The sequence below is a fragment of the Quercus robur genome, chromosome 11 (genome assembly GCF_932294415.1).
Source record: "Quercus robur chromosome 11, dhQueRobu3.1, whole genome shotgun sequence".
Classification (NCBI taxonomy): Eukaryota; Viridiplantae; Streptophyta; class Magnoliopsida; order Fagales; family Fagaceae; genus Quercus; species Quercus robur.
This window is the reverse complement of record NC_065544.1, coordinates 44004967-44019390: the sequence shown is the minus strand read 5'-3', so window position 1 is coordinate 44019390 and position 14424 is coordinate 44004967. Positions and strand designations below refer to the sequence as shown.

At 31.5% G+C, this 14424-nt stretch overlaps 1 non-coding gene across 1 annotated transcript; it reads left to right on the top strand.

The window, feature by feature from the left end:
- Positions 1 to 12356: 12356 nt before the first annotated feature.
- LOC126707766 (small nucleolar RNA snoR83) lies at positions 12357 to 12496 on the top strand. The gene has a single exon (XR_007649072.1). It is a non-coding gene; the product is annotated as a small nucleolar RNA snoR83 (small nucleolar RNA).
- Positions 12497 to 14424: the final 1928 nt, after the last annotated feature.

Sequence of the window (14424 nt, the reverse complement as noted above, 5' to 3'; positions counted from 1 at the left end):
AATAAAAGTTCATTGGAATATCTGGGTTGATAACAATTTCAGATGCTATTATGAATATTTTTATTTCGAATCCATTTTTTATTTTGTTCCCTTCTAAATGTCTTTATCATATCTATCTTTTGTGGTTTGGCTAAACTTAAATTATTTCTTGAAGGATTTTTTTTTTTTATCAAATGTGCGGAACCGATAAGTGATTTCTTGCATTTATATTAAAATAAATCCATTTGTCTTTCACCCCTTCCTAGAAATATGCATCATTGGTATTGTATCCAACAAAATTTAAAGATTAATGTTGCCTACATAACTTTTTCACAATAAATCCTAGACGACAAGTTATTAATGATTCTAATCTTGGCCTAACACTAAAATTACTTTTTTTGCCTTTCATTATCAACTTATTACCTAAAAATTTGTTATGAAAATATTGTACACATAGCAAAAATTTTTACATTGCCTAGCTAGTCATGGTTCAATAGATTGCACTTTACCTAATTTTGAAATCAATAGTCTTACAATAACTAATGATACAATAAAATATTTGAACCAAATTTTAAAATACAAGCAACTATCTCAACACAAATAACAACAATATCAATTAAAGAAGGCGAGATAGAGACCAACAACCATTTACCAAAGCCCTCACAATCGAATCCCCCAATTCCAATCCGTACTCCTAATCACAAAGTCTCGAAGCCAATAAAGTTCTTTAAATGCCAACCTTAGGGCTGCATGGTGCTTGGATCGTTAGTGGCATTGGAGCAATGGTGATTTGTAGAATTCCAATACATGGGTTGATGACTTGATGTTATTAGGTTAATTTAGGTGAAAAGAATCAGAAGAGACATAGAGAGAAAATAATAAATAAACTAATAGTGTTTAATTGTGTTGTGAAAAATAAAAAATTAAAAATAAGGTGAATTGTGGAATAATGAATTAAAATAAATAAAGTACTTATGAAGGGGATAGAGTCTATTATTATTTTTAAACTACCACTAATGTGAGTGCTTTTGGTACTAATAAATTAGTTTGCTTTACTTGTTTAGTTTTAGTATTCTCAACTGACAATTTTATATTTTCCTCAAAGAAAAAACTAATAGTTTTGTAGAATGAGGGCAAGGTTTATAACTTTCATTATTTTGAGAATTAAATTTTTTTTTCTGTGTCTTAACAATTTTTATTGTTGTTTGCATTAATTGTTCAATTTCACATTTGATTTTTTTATTTTTGTCATGGTCTTCTGTTGTTGTTAGGGTATACTCAAAGCCTTCTTGAAATGAAGAAAAAAAGTCAGAAAGAGAGGTGCATTATTACGATACTTTATTATTGCTCTTATTTTTATTTTGGGTCATTAAAGGTTTGATTGATTGATAGCCAACAAAAGGTTGGGGACATTTTGGTTTGTTTGTTAAAATTAGGTATATTTGGGGATGATTATTGGTGTTCTGTAAAGCTATTCATGTCTTTTGAATCTCAATTTAAGTACAAAGATTATTTGCTGCTTAATTTTGTACAAAGATTATCATTCACACTCTCAAGAATGTTGCGGTAACTTATTGCAACAATATTTTTTGTTGCAATAAAGTATTTTTAATAATAATAAAATTATTTTATTGCAACGAAATTTTTGTTGCAATAGCCTATTGCCACAGACTTATCGCAAAATATTGGGAAACATAATTTTTTTTGTTGCAATAGAGGTTTATTGCAACAATTTAAAGTTTATTGCAACAAAACCCCCAAATGCAATATTAAAAAATTTCTATTACGGTAACCTATTGCAACAAAAAATTTGTTGCAACAAATTGTATCAACAATATTTTTTGTTGTAATAAAGTATTTTTTAATAATAATAAAAATATTTTATTGCAACCAAACTCTATTATAACAAAAAATTTATTGCAATAGTCTATTGCCACAGACTTTATCATGGGAAACAAAATTTTTTCCATTGCAATAGATTTGAAGTTAATTGCAACAAAAAAAATTTCGTTGCAATAAGAGTTTTTTTCTTGTAGTGGTTTGTAATTTGGTACTTTATTTTTTCCATTGCAATAGATTTGAAGTTAATTGCAACAAAAAAAATTTCGTTGCAATAAGGGTTTTTTTCTTGTAGTGGTTTGTAATTTGGTACTTTATTAGTAATTTCACTAATTTGTATCAAAAATTACTTTTTTTTTCAATGTTTCTTTAGTACTGGTAGAATTCATTACGTGGGAGTTTGATCCTACGATGGGAAAGGTGCTTCACTTCGGACATTTTTATCAAAAGGTTTTCAAAGGTATAGGGAAGATTTTTTATTCTTATCATAAAAAGCACGATTCGGGTTTGTTGCAACAAATTGTAGTAACAATATTTTTTGTTGTAATAAAGTATTTTTAATAACAATAAAAATATTATTATTGTTAAAGTATTTTTAAAAAATAGTCTATTGCGACGAAATTTTTGCAATAGACTATACAGAGGAGGCCATGTGTCCTTTTTTCTTCTTTTGTCTAACTGGCTAGGCCCTACAAATACCACTTTTTTGCTGAATAGTATAAAAATACCAGTTAAACATATCAGAGTTCTCTAATCTCTCATCTCTCTCAGTCCAAACTCCAAAAAATTTGAGAAGACTAAACCCGCATCAACAGAGATGAGCACCTTCAGGGAGAGAAGAATAGATGCTGCTAGTCATCCCGAAGAGCTGGACATTGTTCGGAAATTGTCGGAGCAGGATGCATTCAAGAACCAGAAGCCACGTGCAATGAACGGATTAAATCCCTTAATTTCAGGACTTTCTCAAGAGGCTGCATGGGTAAGATTTTTAATAATTTGTTTCTTTGTCATTTTATTTTGATATGGCTTTTTTTTTTTTTTTTTTTTAATGTTTATATTGATTTTCTAATATGTTTTTAGACGATCGTTGATTTCTTGGACAAAGCACCGATTGGTTGCATTACATGGGAGTTCAATCCCACGACCAGGAAGGTGCTTCACTTTGGATTTTTTTACCGTAAGATATTCCAACGTATTGGGAACATTCTATACTCGTATCACAAGAACCGCCAGTTTTGCGGCAATGTTATTGGCCAAATGATGGTGTCTCAAAATCTAGATGTCTGCCATCCATATGATGGGGTGAGTAGGTTTTCTAATTTCGCCAAGGAGAAGAAAATAGATATCAGACACTTTCGCTGGCTACTGGCCTTGGTGGTCAAGAAGTGCTTCCCAAATGATTATGAAGAATCTTGTTCGCCTTTTTTCAAACTAATTTTTTCCGAAATGTATCTCCACCAAGAGGTTCTGAAACATAACTTCATGTTCCAATATTTCAACCCGGCTCTATATAGTAATAAGCATAAATTCTACTTTATTCATGCATTGAAGAATTTTGCAGACCGCAACAAAGATTTATATTACAAGGAAAATAGTGGACTTCTATTGTCTTTAGGGTATACTCAAAGCCTTCTTGAAATGAAGAAAAAAGTCAGAAAGAAAGGTGATTACGATACTTTATTATTGCTCTTATTTTTATTTTGGGTCATTAAAGGTTTAATTGATTGATAGCCAACAAAAGGTTGGGGACATTTTGGTTTTTTTGTTAAAAATGAGGTATATTTGGGGAAGGTTATTGGTGTTCTGTAAAGCTATTCATGTCTTTTGAATCTCGATTTACGTACAAAGATTATCATTCATGCTCTCAAGAATGTTGCGGTAACCTATCGCAACAATATTTTTTGTTGCAATAAAGTATTTTTAATAATAATAAAATTATTTTATTGCAACAAAACTCTATCGCAACGAAATTTTTGTTGCAATAGTATATTTCCACAGACTTTATTGCAATAGTGGGAAACATAATTTTTTTTGTTGCAATAGAGGTTTATTGCAACAAAATCCCCAAATGCAGTATTAAAAAATTTATGTTATGGTAACCTATTGCAACAAAAATTTGTTGCAACAAATTGTAACAACAATATTTTTTGTTGTAATAAAGTATTTTTAATAATAATAAAAATATTTTATCGCAACCAAACTCTATTACAACAAAATTTTTATTGCAATAGTCTATTGCCATAGACTTTATCGTGGGAAACAAAAGTTTTTCCGTTGCAATAGATTTGAAGTTAATTGCAACAAAAAAATTTCGTTGCAATAAGTGTTTTTTTTTCTTGTAGTAATTTGTAATTTGGTACTTTATTAGTAATTTCACTAATTTGCGTCAAAAATTACTCTTTTGTCAATGTTTCTTTAGTATTGTTAGAATTCATTATGTGGCAATTTGATCCTACAACGGGGAAAGTGCTTCACTTCGGACATTTTATTGAAAAGTTTTCAGAGGTATAGGGAAGATTTTCTATTCTTATCATAAAAAGCACGATTTGGGTTTATTGCAACAAATTGTAGTAACAATATTCTTTGTTGTAATAAAGTTTTTTTAATAATAATAAAAATATTATTATTGTTAAAGTATTTTTTAAAAATAGTTTATTGCAACAAAAATTTTGCAATAGATTATACATAGGAGGCCACGTGTCCTTTTTTTCTTTTTTTTTGTCTAATTGGCTTGGCCCTACAAATACCACTTTTTTGCTGAATAGTATAAAAATACCAATTAAACATATCAGAGTTCTCTAATCTCTCATCTCTCCCAGTCCAAACTCCAAAAAATTTGAGAAAACTAAACCCGCATCAATAGAGATAAGCACCTTCAGGGAGAGAAGAATAGATGTTGCTAGTCATCCCAAAGAGCTGGACATTGTTCTGAAATTGTCGGAGCTGGATGCATTCAAGAACCAGAAGCCGCGTGCAATGAACGGATTAAATCCCTTAATTTCAGGACTTTCTTGAGAGGCTGCATGGGTAAGATTTTTAATATTTTGTTTCTCTGTCATTTTATTTTGATATGGCTTTTTTTATTTATTTTTTTATGTTTATATTGATTTTCTAATATGTTTTTAGATGATCGTTGATTTCTTGGACAAAGCACCAATAGGTTGCATTACATGGGAGTTCGATCCCACGACTAGGAAGGTGCTTCACTTTGGATTTTTTTACCATAAGATATTCCGACGTATTGGGAAGATTCTGTACTCGTATCACAAGAACCGCCAGTTCTGCAACGATGTTATCGGCTGAATGATGGTGTCTCAAAATCTAGATGTCTGCCATCTGTATGATGGGGTGAGTAGGTTTTCTGATTTTGCCGAGGAGAAGAAAATAGATATTAGACACTTTTGTTGGCTACTGGCCTTGGTGGTCAAGAAGTGCTTCCCAAATGATTATGAAGAATCTTGTTCGCCTTTTCTCAAACTAATTTTTTTAGAAATGTATCTCCACCAAAAGGTTTTGAAACACAACTTCATGTTCCAATATTTTAACCCAGCTCTATATAGTAATAAGCATAAATTCAACTTTATTCATGCATTGAAGAATTTTGAGGACCGCAACAAAGATTTATATTACAAGGAAAATAGTGGACTTTTGTTGTCTTTAGGGTATACTCAAAGCCTTCTTAAAATGAAGAAAAAAGTCAGAAAGAAAGGTGCGTTATTACGATACTTTATTATTGCCACAGACTATTGCAATAGACTATTGCAATAGCCTATTACAATAAAATTTTTATTGCAATAGTCTATTGCAACAGACTTTATCGTAGGAAACAAAATTTTTTCCGTTGCAATAGATTTGAAGTTAATTGCAACAAAAAAATTTCTTTGCAATAAGGGTTTTTTTTTTCTTGTAGTGATTTGTAATTTGGTACTTTATTAGTAATTTCACTAATTTGTATAAAAAATTACTTTTTTTCAATGTTTCTTAAGTTCCGTCAGAATTCATTATGTGGGAGTTTGATCCTACGACAGGGAAGGTGTTTCACTTCAAACATTTTTATTAAAAGGTTTTCAGAGGTTTAGGGAAGATTTTGTATTCTTATCATAAAAAGCGCGATTCGGGTTTGTTGCAACAAATTGTAGTAACAATATTTTTTGTTGTAATAAAGTATTTTTAATAATAATAAAAATATTATTATTGTTTAAGTATTTATAAAAAATAGTCTATTGCAACAAAATTTTTGTTGCAATAGTCTATTGCCATAGACTTTATCGCAACAATGGGAAACATAATGTTTTCCATTGCAATAGAGGTTCATTGCAACAATTTGAAGTTAATTGCAACAAAAAATTTCGTTGCAATAAGGGTTTTTTCTTGTAGTGATTTGTAATTTGATACTTTATTAGTAATTTCACTAATTTGTATCAAAAAATATTTTTTTTTTGAATGTTTCTTTAGTACCGGTAGAATTCATTACATGGGAGTTTGATCCTACAATGGTGAAGGTGCTGCACTTCAGACATTTTTATCGAAAGGTTTTCAGAAGTGTAGGGAAGATTCTCTATTCTTATCATAAAAAGCATGATTCATGTTTGTTGCAACAAATTGTAGTAATAATATTTTTTGTTGTAATAAAGTATTTTTAATAATAAAAAAAATATTTTATTGCAACCAAACTCTATTGCAACGAAATTTTTGTTGCAATAGTCTATTGCCACATATTTTATTGCAACAGTGAGAAATAGAATTTTTTCCGTTGCAATAGAGATTTATTACAAAAATTTAAAGTTAATTGTAACAAAAAATTTTGTTGCAATAAGGGTTTTTCTTGTAGTGATTTGTAATTTGGTACTTTTTTAGTAATTTCACTAATTTGTATAAAAAATTACTTTTTTTGAATGTTTCTATAGTGCCGGTAGAATTCATTACGTGGGAAATTGATCCTACAATGAGGAAGGTGCTGCACTTCAAACATTTTTATTGAAAGGTTTTCAGAGGTGTAGTGAAGATTCTCTATTCTTATCATAAAAAGCTCGTTTCGGACCGAACCGGCCTGAATCAAATTGTATTGGGCTAAATCGGAAAACAAAAAAATAAAAATAAAAATCGTCATGAACATGCGTGCAGTCGCACTCACGGTCGCACAGTGCGTCCATGCGTATCAAACTCAGGTGCGCCAACCCAATCGGCGCACCCGGGCTTTCTAGATTCTAATCCTAAAATATATATTATTTGACCCATAGAAATTGTGGCCATTTAAATTTTCTATGTTGGTGTTCAACTCTACTTGAAGCTGTAAGAAAGTTTGATTTCAAAAATATCATAAGCCAAAGCTTTGCCGGCTAATCAAAAGTATATCTTAAGTTTCAATTTGATTTAGTACGTGTATGAAATTTGGCATGGTTTTGCCCAAACCAATCACATACATGTATTGCCTCTTCTTCTTTCTCTACAATTACAACCCTAATCCCATCAGAGTGTTAACTTTCAAAACTAGACACAATAGTGAGATCTTGTTCATTTTCAAGTTATGGTGAATTGTTCATGTCATTGTGATACCATTGATATAGTTTGTTCTAATTTGGTTTAGTGATTGTAGTTCTTTCTAACCCAAATGGATGGTGTTTCTACTCTATTAATTACTGAATATTGAATCTTTATTGGGGTTGATTCACCTTGACTTTGCACTTAAGGTTTATAGGTTTAAACCTTGTGCTATATATCCAAAAGTTAGGCTCTTTTGGACATACACCACTGTCAGTTTCTTTAAGACCTTCTTCCCTCTTCACGTGTGTGTTAAAAAAAGATTTTAATGATTAATTGTTTACAATTTGTACTTATTTACTTCTTTGACACCTTGTGATGATTGTAGTTTAAGTTTCTTATAATAATTACGAACTAATTACCACTGTTGACACATTAGATTAATTGAAACATTATTTTTTTATGGCATGAGCTATTTGATTCTCAGAAGTACGGGTGTGGATTCAAGTTCAGTTGTGGGTATGTTTATTAATAAATTATTAAATATATTTTTATTTATATTTTCTATATATTGCTAAACATATTTTTTTTTTTCATATAATGATAAACACATATCAATTTAAGAGCAATAGTAGATAATAAAGTGACAAAATTTAGGATTTGAGATGAGTTTAGGGTTTTTTCATTAAACTAGGATGTCAAAATGGTGTGTTTTAACAAAATTTTTTATCTTTTTTTCTAAACACTTATTTCGGCCCATATCAGATCGATTCGGGCCCTATTTCGGCTCGTTTCGGAGCGAATTTGATCATATTAGCCTGAATCATAAAATGAAAAAATAAAAATAAAAATCGTCACGGGCACATGTGCAATTGCGTCCACAGCCGCACGATGTGTCCATGCATATCGGACTCGAGTGTGCAGACCCAATCAGCACACTCGTACTTTCTAGGTTTGATTATCCTGGTATGTGTTTAAATATCATTATAATTTATTTTTCTTACATTTGATTCATGTAGTATTTTTTTCAAATGTTTTTTGTTTACAAGGATGAGTGTTCTTGTATACAAGTATGTGGGACGGACACTTCACTTTTGCTAATGAAAGGATTGAAATTCTTGCCTTATTTAAAATCATTATGGATATCAAGAAATGTAAAGGTACATTGAAATGAATTCGAAACTATCTTTATCTATTAGTTTAATTACGATTGCAGGGGTTTTTTTTTTTTTTTTTTTTTGGCAAGTACTATTTCAGCGTTTACATTTTGAAGCCATATTGTATTGTTTGTGGATAAATATTTGTTCACCTAATTTTCCCCTAGATAGAGTTTTCTTCCATATTTTAGGGCACCCTTGAATCAATAATTTTATCAATAATTTTATTACCTAAGCAAGTGTGAATTTTACGTATGATGAATTGAACCACTGTTTTGGGAAATGGATAAGCTCTCATCATGTTAGTCTTAAAGCATGTGATGTGTTGTACAGGTTTTGTGTCCCATGGTAATAGCATCATGTTTTTAATTTTTAGCTAAAATGCATTCTTGATTCCTGAAGTTTGCCTCAAGTGACATTGGCCTCCCAAATTTCAAAAGTAGTGCACTATTAGTTCCTTAACAAATGGCATGCTTTTAAAGGTTCTTTTTATGATCCATTAGCAAGTGCATACAACACATTTGCCAATTCTAAGGTATTCTCTATAATGGGATAAATCAAGTCATTCTTGTAACTGCTTAAAACCTGCACAAGAAACATGATTTAACATCAATGGAAGTTTTGAAGCATACAACATGATGCTCGTCTTGCTACAGGCATGTGCAATGCTGGGAACTAGCTATGTTGAAAATTGGTTCTCCCACTGAGGCAGTAATTGCATTGACATGTTAAGAAAGAATGTATAATGCATTATTTCTTTGATGAGGCAAGCCAATGAATACCTTCTGAGGGGTACTTGCTTCATGGTCTAGGCCAAGCCCAATGTCTACGTTCTTCTGTTTTAAGGGTTCAAGTGAACCATCCTCCTTTTTATTGTATACTTGTATTGAATGAAAACCAGATTAATTGTAGAATTCTCTGAACCTAGTATCATCTCCAAGATCTTGCAAATTAAGAACATCAAATATTTCTTTTTTAAAAGGGAGGAAAAGACACCAAACATTAACTAAATCATCACTAGGACTCCAGGGGTTATAAATTGAATTAGAATAACTAGGACTCCAGGGGTTACTAAATGGTAAATGCTATTCAAGGGTTGGTTTGAACTCTTTAACAGGCATGGAGGAGAATGCCTCTGAGGTCTACCTCATTCTTTCTATATTTAATAAAAGGGATCCTAAGAGCTTCCAAATCATGCAAAACCATTATGGGATCAATGGGATTGCATGGTCCGAAACCAACCCTCCTCCCTCTCCTGAAGTATTGGATAAAGAAGGAAACTAAAGGCAGGTGCTGCAAAGAAAATTTGACTGCTTTTAACATTTGAATTCATTGACATATCCAGGAATGCAATTTAAAACATATAATTTTATGAGTTGAATTCTCTTTGGTTTCTTCTCTCAAAGAGCTTAATCAGTTTGTAAGACTTAGTGTCTGTTTGAGAAAAATTTATTAAGCTTTTTACTGAATTTTTAAAACTGACCAATTGGGTAAATTTCTTTAACATAGCCTGTGGTCACATGTAAATACTACAAGAATGCAGAACAAGATCCTCTTCGTGCTAATGGATTTCCAGTGATCTCTTGGGTGTACAATACCTCAATAACTTGTTAGTGACATTTCCATACATGAATTTCGTACATAGATCAAAGGACAACATGATCGTCTTAATTTCATAGAATAAATAGCACTCTTCAGAGAATAACATTGGTTTGTGGAATGATCTGACCCCTGATGGCATTCAGATTTCTAGTTCATGTCAAAGGATTGGGGTAAAGGACTTGGGATTGGTCTAGGTTCCTAAACGTTTAGCATGCCTTAAGCTTTGAGGTTTTATTTATTTATTTATTTTTTTTTTTTTTCTGGTTTTTGTAGTAAGATGGTTAACTATAATTGTTGTTGGCAGGCAATACTGGATATCTCAGGGAATTTAAAACTTGAACTTCTTTCTAGGCCAGGCCTTATGGGCCATTTCTTCATTCTTGAATTTTCACTGTTCACTCTCAACTTGGGTGCCGAGAGTATCAAAGCCTTGTAGTTTGGAATATAGTTAGCAAAATCCGCTTATGATATATCCGCAGCAAATTCTTGATTACAGTTTGCAGTAGTTCTTGATTGTGCTGCCTTGTCCTTGTAAAAAATCAATTCATATTAATATATTATAATTAAATTGGTTGGTAGGTTTTTAAAATTATCTATGATAGAGTTACTCTTATAAATCTTAACATATATATATATGTATGTATATATTAATGCAAAATTGTAAATATTATTTACTTCGAAGAGCTTTAATAATCATAGCAAAAGAATTTACTCTACAAATCATTTTACTGGAAAATTGAAAGAGAAATACCAACGTTAGAAAGCCTAGCTCTTTTGGACTACAGCATATCAGGGGCCTTGGAGGCTATGTGGCTGAAAAGATTGGTATTTATATTTTATAGTCACTAGTCATTGTAAAGTCAGCTAAAACCCTAATCTCTCATGGTTTTAAGATTTCGTCCTTTACTTTAATGCTATTCCTATTTCCTATTTGTCACCTTAATGTTTTTAAGTTTTTCATCTTAACCCATCTACTTAACGGAATGACATACTTTGCCAATTTTTTTTTTTTTTTTTTTTTAAAGGAAGCTGAAGTCAAATGTTTTAGTAGTCAGGTGGCGTCCAAAGCAAATTGTGAAAATCACTAAGCTTATACAAAAATACAAATCTGAACAAATATGAAATTGAATAAATATGAATTTATAATGGACATCTTTGTAAGTGGAAATGTGGAATAAGTTCTTATATAATCAAGTTTCTTTCACTTGGAGATAGTGAAAGATATCGATGGGGGAAAAATAGTCAATCAATACAATAACACACTGCGCAATTATTTCTTTTTTCCCTCTTTGTCTAATTTTCTAATTTCAATTCAAAGCTTCTTTATAAAAAATTTCACCTTTGTTTGATTCTGAGGGCATTCCACAATTTTAAATCATGCACTGTACAATTTATGAGGAAAATAAGATTTTGTTACTTTTGTGTTGGGCACAAAAATATAAGTTTTGATAAGGATTAGGCCCGGTATCAACCATCAGTAACATAAAAAAGGCCCAAAAGACACGAAGTAGCAATGTAAAGTCCAATCAGGAAGCAAAAAGAGAGACAAGTGACGTAATTAAAGAGCCCCACGAACAACTGAGCGCAAACCATAGAACTTATTCAGAGTTCTAATAGAGCACATTTTAGAGATCAGTATATTAGGTTCTTAGGATTTAGTCTCTTAGTTCTTTAGGTCTGTAGTTTGATGTGATTATGTACATGTTTGTGTCATTGTGATAATTTGATCTGTATGAACTTTTATTTCGATGCAAATTAGTGTTATTTGGACCGGATCGATTGAATTATTGCGATTTGAGTCATGATAAGTAATATGTTAGCACAAATTCAAAACCTTCTCCATGATGCACCAATCCTTTTGCTCCAGAGAATTAGGAGAAAAATATAACAAATAAATGTTGTTGCACACTACAAAAATCATTAATTTTAATAAAAGTTCTCCATGAAATCTACAAATAGAAGCCTGATTGCATGTGTCAGGGTTCACAATATGGATAAAAGTAACAGAGACCAACCTCTAAATCCTAAACCAAATTCCAAAGCACATAATTTGACCTCAAATCGTCAAACTCCCATTACAACGACCACCAACTCAGCCAATCATCAGGAATCCAAATCAGAAGCTCCCAAAATTCCCCCCATAACTAATGAAATAGTCAAAGCTCCACACTTCAAGCCAAAATTTCCCATCTCTTTGTACAATAGTTTTCAATGGCACTCAAATGTGTGTTATAAGAGCTACTTCATTTAATTTGTTCTTTTTTGGTTCTTGGGTTTTCTATTGTTTGTGCCTTCATAATCCCAGATAAGCTAAAAAGCCTAAATGGTTAGTATTTAAACTGATTCATGGGAGGCCAAAAGTAACTTGGAAGTTTTGCTGATTAATGTCTTTTATTTTTTAAGCACCAAATGTTTTCTTAATAACTCGCCATACATATAACATATATTTTGATTTTCCTTCTTCATTTTTTGGGTTATTTTTATTTTTATTTTTCATTTTGTACAGGGTATTAAAAAAAACTTCAAAGTGTGTAATTTTTTTTTTTGTTTCTTTCTTTCTATGAAGACCCACTCTTTTCTTCATGGGTATAATGATTTTCAAATTCCTAATTTTTTTTTCAATGTTTTGGTTAAAGCCTTATATGTGTCTAGTATATAGGTCTCATAGTTGTGTGAATACCAAATGATAGATGCATATTTTGAATGCATAAGATAATTATTAGTTGTAAATGGACTCCAATAAAGCACTAGAAGGAGATATAATTTTAAGGGTTATATTAATGGGTGTTCTTAGGGCAATTGTTGACAAATCATTTTAGGAAAGTTTTAACACAACTTTTATGGAAAATAGAAAAATTTGTCAAAACATTAATTGTTTTTTTTTTCTTTTCCCATAAAACATTTCCTAAAATGGCTCATTGAGAGCATTTGCATTGGGCCTATGAAATGCCAAATGTAAGGAAATTTTGGCATTCAGGCCCAAAGGAGCTCAGCATCCGGAATTGTAAATGTAGACTATTGCAAAAAAAATTGCAATTGTGCTACAATATGATTCTACATTTAGAATATATGATTCTACATTTAGAATCATATTGTAGCTCAATTGTAAAAATAAAAATATTATTTTATTCCTTTTCTCTCTCATCTGTCTCCTGACTCTCCCACTCTCTCAACTCTGTCTCCCACGTCTCTCTCTCTCTCTCTTTTAGATTTCTCCCTCTCCCTTTGCTCTCCCTCAGGCCACCGTTGGCCACCATCGCCCAACAACGCCAAGCCCAAGCCGCGTCTCGATGTTTTGTTGCAATGTGGCCTTGATGTTTTGCTCCAATGGGTTTGCTCCGATGTGTGTGTGGTTTGCTTCGATCATGATGCATGCTGTTTGCTTCAATGGCTCATAGGTCAAGTGGTGGGTTTGGATAGGTGGATCAGTGTATCATGGGTTAGGTGGTGGTGTGGGTTTGGATCGTGGAGATTGGTGGGTTTTTTCGGTGGAGATGGGTGGGTTTCTGGGTTTGGATCGGTGCTGTGGGTTTGGATTGGTGTTGTTGTGGTTGGTGCTAAAGCTTGAGGGAGAAACAGAGGAAAAGGAAGAGAAAAAGAGAAATGGTAAAAAAAATAAGGAATAAAATAGAATATTTAAATAAAATGGGAAAAAAATTAGAGTTTTTGGATGTTGGATGTATTGTAAAATAGTATGGTATAATTAATAAAGTAGTTTTTTAGGATGGTAAAATAGGATGTGATAGAATTTTAGGATGTGAATGCTCAAATAAATACCCTTAGGGCATTCGTTAACATTTTCCTAGTTTTAAATGAATTTAACTGGTACATGGTGAATTTTATGACATTAAGGCATTGAGGGGAAAGAAAATGACCATGAGAAATCGGTCATTATAATTAGAGACCCAAAATATAGTTTTAATGGGCTTGCTGAACCATCTTTGATTTATGACACAACAAAATTCTCTGATTTGCCAGAACTCCACGGCCATATAAGTCATAACTATGTTTTATAGCGAGTTTGTGAAATATGGAAATTCACTTGAATCATATACAAATAAAGTTGGTAAATTCATTGATTTACTTTAATAGCCTATCTCTAATATACATACCATAAAAAAAAAATGTATACTTTCTGCACTGATGGATGGTTGTTACTTTTTGCCAAAGTAACATGATCTTATTTTCCTCAAAACATTAATCATTTTCTTTTCATAAAACCAATTCATTGTAACATTTTAAATCCATAAATAAAAGGAATAAGTTAGACCAACCTAAATCCTTCAAAAAAAAAAAAATAATAATAATAATAAAAAATAAATAAAAGGAATTATTGTTGCCTTGAAATGGTTCTCAAGACACTATT